Genomic DNA, 6000 nt, shown 5'->3' with positions numbered 1-6000 from the left:
GAAAAGTGTTTTCTACCCGAACGGTTTTCAGACACAGAGTCAATCTCCTCGATTAATATAATTGGAACTGGGAGTGGTACTGAGTCTCTTCAAGCGTTCTTCATCACCATCCTTTAAACATGCCCTTTTTGCATTTTCAGTCTACAGCACCTTCGCACAGGACACCTGGCAATAATGAGCTGGAAGGGAAGATGTTCTACCAAGAAGACAGGGGCAAACACCAATAAAGCTTCTTCTAAGCATTTGCACCCTCCCTGTCTCCATGTCACTCCTCTTCTACTTGTCTACCCTCACTCTCCCTGCTTCCATGTCATTTAGTTTTTGTGTGGAGCATGAAAAACTTGGATACCTTCACCAAGGCTCTTTTCTTTATCTCTCTCTCATTTCCCCCTAACAGCAGCATCAGGTCCCTGAATCTGACAAAGAACTTCCCTAGTCTGAAAACATTGCCTGAGTAATAAATATTTTTCTCCTCTAACTTCCTACAGTCCCTTCTCACCATACGGCACAGTGTTATTCCTGTGGTATGCAGGTGGACAGGAGTTCACTCTCAAATTTACAGTAAAACGAAAGGATCATCCCAAGTCCTCCAAGGAAAAGACAAGGGTGTTAATTCTCATTCTTCACAACTGGGAAGTTACAAGGAACTGAGAAGCCTGATAAGCATGTTCCTAAAGCTAGGTCCACATTTTAAACCTTGCCAGGCAGCCGTATGACTTAAGAATACTCCGGGGAAGGCAGGGAGCAATTCCACCACCGTGGGACACAACTACTCTAGCAAAACCACAGTGAAGACATAGCTTGACAGGCAAAAACGCTATTCTGCTGGAAGAACTTATTCTTTTCAGGGAATATCTATCAGCAAAAGAATTATTTTGCCTGTATAAGCATTTGAAGTACGGAGGCAGGTCCTTGACAAGGACTGAGGCAGTGAGTCTCCTGCCAGAGCAGACTAGGCTCATGGTAACTGCCTCCGCTGTTATCCCGTACCAAGCACAGCTTAGACACAGGGAGAAATTACTTTGGATGACATAATTCGAGTCTGAGTAGCACTGTTTGAAAGCACAAGTGTTTTGTTTAACTATAATATAAATTGCTTACTTTTTTCAGCTGCCCACACCTTTGGCTTAGAGAAACAACGGCTGGCTGCTCCCTACTGGTTCTTCCAAAGGTACAGGAAGGCAAACTTCTGGAAGCAGTCACTGTGGAGTCAAAGCAAAACCATAATCAGAATTTTACTGCTGGCTTGTGAAAGGAATAAAAATGGTTCAATTCTAACAGCTTCCCAACACTTGGGTACTCAGTTTCTAGACAAGCATTTCTCTTTGTTATTTTTTTTAATTTCTGAATATCATAGTACTCATAGATGTGTAAGACAAGATATTTTATACTATAAGCACAGTGTAAGCGCAGAGTAATCTATGCTCCAGATCTACTGATGGAGATTGAGACATCTCTATGTAAATCAAGGGATCAGTTTTAATCAAGTAATACTCTTTTCCCTTAATTCATAGATCCGGCAGTCTTGATTCAACAGGCAAGTTTAGATTAATGGAATAGCTGCAGTGAGCCAACACGTTTGCAGAATTATGGCAAAAATTAGGGTACAAAACAGCATAAGGGCATAAAATAAATAGGGAAAGGTTAAGAGAGGAGCAAGGTAACCAAGACTGAGAACACAATCTGCATATTACAATGACTTTTAAGAGGATTAAAATGAGCAAGTGATATATAAATTATCACAACCAAAAGTCAAGGTATTTTGCATCCTAACCCAAAGATTACTGTATATGAATAATCAGTTTAATACTGTATTACAGCCAATCATGAAAACCACTTGTTCAAAAAACATGTTGGGCAAACTAATCAGACTTTCTACATACTCTGGCATACAGGCTTCTTTTTTATTAAAATAATTGAAAGAAGATTACTTCGGATTTTGATGTTTCGTATCTCTATTTGAAATGTACTTCAGTTTTCCTTTTTCTAGAGCCTGGGACATTTTTTGTTTAACAACCTTAAAAAAAAGTGATAAACAAGAATTAATCTAAAGGATAACACCATATTGCTGGGCTTGATTCTCAGGTGACACAAATGAGCACAGTTGCATTGATTTTAATGTTACACACTCCTACAGCACTTAAAGTTCAGGCTTCTTTTCTTGCTGCCTTGTTGCTGCCATTTTTTGCAATCAGTTTAGGTTTGGGGCTTTTTTTTTTTTTTTTTTTTTAAATCTAAACTGCTTAAGTATTCAGATATGACCAAGGGTGTAAGAAACCCAACATTTTGATTTTATATCCTCAGGTTTTTCTTTGAGCTGTGAACTGTGACAGCCCTGTGGAATCAGCATCCGAAAGTCTTCACAGTCCTCTTGGTTCTTTAAGACTCCACACTTAATTAGTTTATTCTGTAGTCCTCTAACGTGAGAGAGAGAGAAAACATAAAAATACTACATTATTTAATACTCAAAAACAACAACAAAACAAATGAAAAAAATCGCAAATACCTTGGCTAAATGCCAGGAGGTAGAAATTAGAAATATACTTAGGAATGAGAATACCCTAAAATATACTAAGCTTCTCTTTGAAGATGGGGCAAATCTGTTTACTCCTCCCTCCATTTTTTGGATCACCATCCTGCTGCTCAGGGGGAAGCAGCTTAGATGCTGGGTGAAATTTCCTTCAGCTCTTAGTAGCTTCTAGACTCGGTGCCTGATAAAGGAGATCTCCAGATGGTATTATCTGGAGTGGTAACACAAACTAGCATGATATTTTGATATATCATAGCATGATAGCACTCTGCGGCCAGTGCATCTGCAAGGTGTACAAGCCAAATGCATATGGAAGTGATACACATGTGAAACAGAGCTGAAATGACAATGGTAATCAAGGAATTATATTTACGTCCCCAGACAAAATGCTCCATAATTCATTGAAACCTTCTCCCACATTGTCTGGTTTGCTTCTGAGGGCATCTCAAACACTGACTGAAATCTAACATATTACTGCTATAGAAGTGGCTCTCAGACATAACCTTATCATTAACAAACTGATTCAGTTCTTTGCAATTGTATTATGTTTCCATATACCAAATTGTATAACCCTGTGAACAGAGGGCAAATATCTAAAAGTTCTTCTTCAAGCAGAGATACGCAGGGTAAGAATCAGTTGCTAAACTGAGATATAGGTATTTTTTCTCAGAAGTCTGCGTTCCTCTCTAGGATGACTGAAACTAAATCTCCTTCACCACCACTCAAAAAAACCCCAACCGCATAACCCAGTGTAGGAGATGCAGATGACTCAAGATTATGGGATTAGGATGTTTTCACTAGTTCTAATTCTTTCTCGAACAGCAATGTGTGTACACGGTTATTCACCACAAACTATTCAGTGGCCTAGTTAAAAATAGCAGTTTCACTCCTTTTTCCCAGCAGGGAGGTGTTCACACCATAGCTGGCACTAACAGGCCATCTTGTTAGGGAGACCAAGGACAGAGCAAGCAAAGGGTCTGAAACATTGACCTGGATAGTTTTTTTTCTTTAGTCCCTTTGGATTTGAACAGGAAAAAATACCACTAAACCCGACAGCAGCTGCATCACACGCGGGAACTCTTTTGTAAATAAGTTCTGAGCGTGCAAAGTTTCATTCTTCCTCATCTTCCACAGACTACTCACAGGTATACCACAAAAATTGAGATTTATGGAAGAAATGGACATTTTAGGAAAACAGATGCTTAAAAATAGACTGGTATTGTCAGAGGTATTTTTTAAATGTCTAACCATGCAAGGTCTTGCAGTAGGCAAAGGCCCAGACATTTATATTGCATATTTTTCTCAGTTATATAATTAATATACTGTAATAAATCAGGCAATTTTCCAAATCCAAAAACAATATCCAAAACAAATGTAACATTTGAAGCATACCAGATAATTACAGGACTGAGGAATAGACTTGAGGTACTTAGCGTCGTGAGACAATTTGCAGCGCGGCACTTGATGTCTAGGGATGTCCACTTAAAAGCAAAATAAAGTTTTGCTCAGGTTTTTTTTTTTTTCCCTTCCAGTAGCTGGGAAACAAAGCACAAAACAAATGACAAGTAAACATTCAGCCACAGGAAGCCATTAACAACAGTGGGCACCAATTAGGACCCAGCAGGTATCCTTTACACCGCCTGGTGCTCTAGCTCCTCCTCAAATACTTTGGCATAACACTCACAAACTCAGGCTTAGGAAACAACAGGCTGTTTCATTTACTCAGCAATTTGTAGCCACTTTTTTATAGGCCCATAAACCTGTTTGTAGTCTTCTTCTGTTTCCCTTCAAGTTTGTGTCATTAGAAACTACAATTACTGTCTGTCCAAAGAGAATACTTTTCAGGAAAGAAAATAAAATTGAGATACTGTGATCCCTTTCCTCTTTGTCTCTCTCTCCTTTTCAACTTCTCTTTTGGAGGAGAATGCACAACACAATGGCTGATGTCAGCTCAGGGAGGAAATATTTGTGAATTCTCAGATTTTGTGACAAGGATGTTATTTTTCAAAGCACAGCCTTTTTGGTAGAACAGAGTGAAAAGGCTATTGTTCTTAAAATTAAGCCAAGGCCTTAAATAATTAATAAAGAACCACATAAAATATATTCTATTTCAGCCAAAAATGTTCAACAAAATATATGCAATTTTGACATCCTTATATCAGCTATAAGATATTTTGTATCTGCTATCCGAAGAACCTCAATAAGTTATCCAAGCCTTTTAAAGTCAATCACAGGTTGTGTCTCACATTATTAGGGTAAAAGTACAGAGTTTTATTAAAACGTGACACAAACTAGATTCTTATTTTTGCATCTTAAGATTGTAAAATAAAAAAAAAAGCAGGTTGGAATCACCCAAACCAAGATTTTGCCACTTTATCACTGTTTTGCCAAAACGAAGAAGCACTTTTGCAGCATTATACCACTGCAAAAATCAGAGGCAAGCCAGAATCCAGCCCAGAGAACCAAGAGCTCTTCCCAGCATCTGTCATGATATAACGTGATATGGGTGGAACAATCCACTCGGCTCCGCTAAACTAACCTTGCCTTTTGAACCACCGACAGCCAAGATGCTCTCACATGCCACTTCGCTTCCATCATCGCTGCTAGATGAAAGTTAACCAAAACATCATCAGCTGATGTTTGATAATTTCTTGATGCTTTTGGCATTACACGAATATAAGGAAAGCAGACCATGACTGTGCTAATTCAGCGCTCTCCATGTCAGGTCAGACTCCCTGCCTTCAAGACATGCTTCTCTCTCTTTAATTTTCCTTCATTTTTAATAATTTCATATTTTTCCCCCCGTCCCTGCCATTTCAAAAAAAATCAAAGCAAACATCAGCAGATTAGCGAGTTATTTTCCAATAGCACTTTATGTTAAATCACCACTGGCTGTTGGCAAAGGTGTGCCCAGCTAGCTATCCTCTAGCTCCCTACACCACCTCTGCCGACAGTTCTTACCAAAGCTCCCAACCCCTGCTCCTCCGACAGCCTGCCAGAGCTGTTCATGTGCAGTCTCTGCATGCAGCAACCCCCACAACCCGCACTGAAAAACATCAGCGACAGCGGGATAAACTCTGCAACAGAGTTCCCAAGACGCCTCTCTGATGAGTTTCAAAGAATAACCAGCTATATGCCTTAAGCCTCGTGACATGCATCTCAGTACTGCCGTACAGGTGTGCGGTATAGAGGTGTCCTTATGGTTCCCAGATACTGGCAGCCTAGAATTCAGAAAGCTAACTCAGAAAAACCCCGCAGTCCCTGTGTGTATCCGCAGCTCACCTGGCCAGTGCTCATGTCATGGGAAGTGGCTGGCAACCACCGACTACTGCGACAGCACTGAGTTCTCACTGCTGCTGCTGCTGCTCTGCAGCTCAGCGCTTCAAGGAGAACACGTAGCCACCAAGGTACAGAAATTCAGTACCTGGCCTGTTCTCAGCTCAGCAGGGAACCAAGTGCTGAGGGGTCTG

This window comes from Pygoscelis adeliae, unplaced genomic scaffold (assembly GCF_000699105.1).
Source record: "Pygoscelis adeliae isolate BGI_AS28 unplaced genomic scaffold, ASM69910v1 Scaffold77, whole genome shotgun sequence".
Lineage (NCBI taxonomy): Eukaryota > Metazoa > Chordata > Aves > Sphenisciformes > Spheniscidae > Pygoscelis > Pygoscelis adeliae.
The sequence above is the reverse complement of the archived record's forward strand: the minus strand, read 5'-3'. Positions refer to the sequence as shown.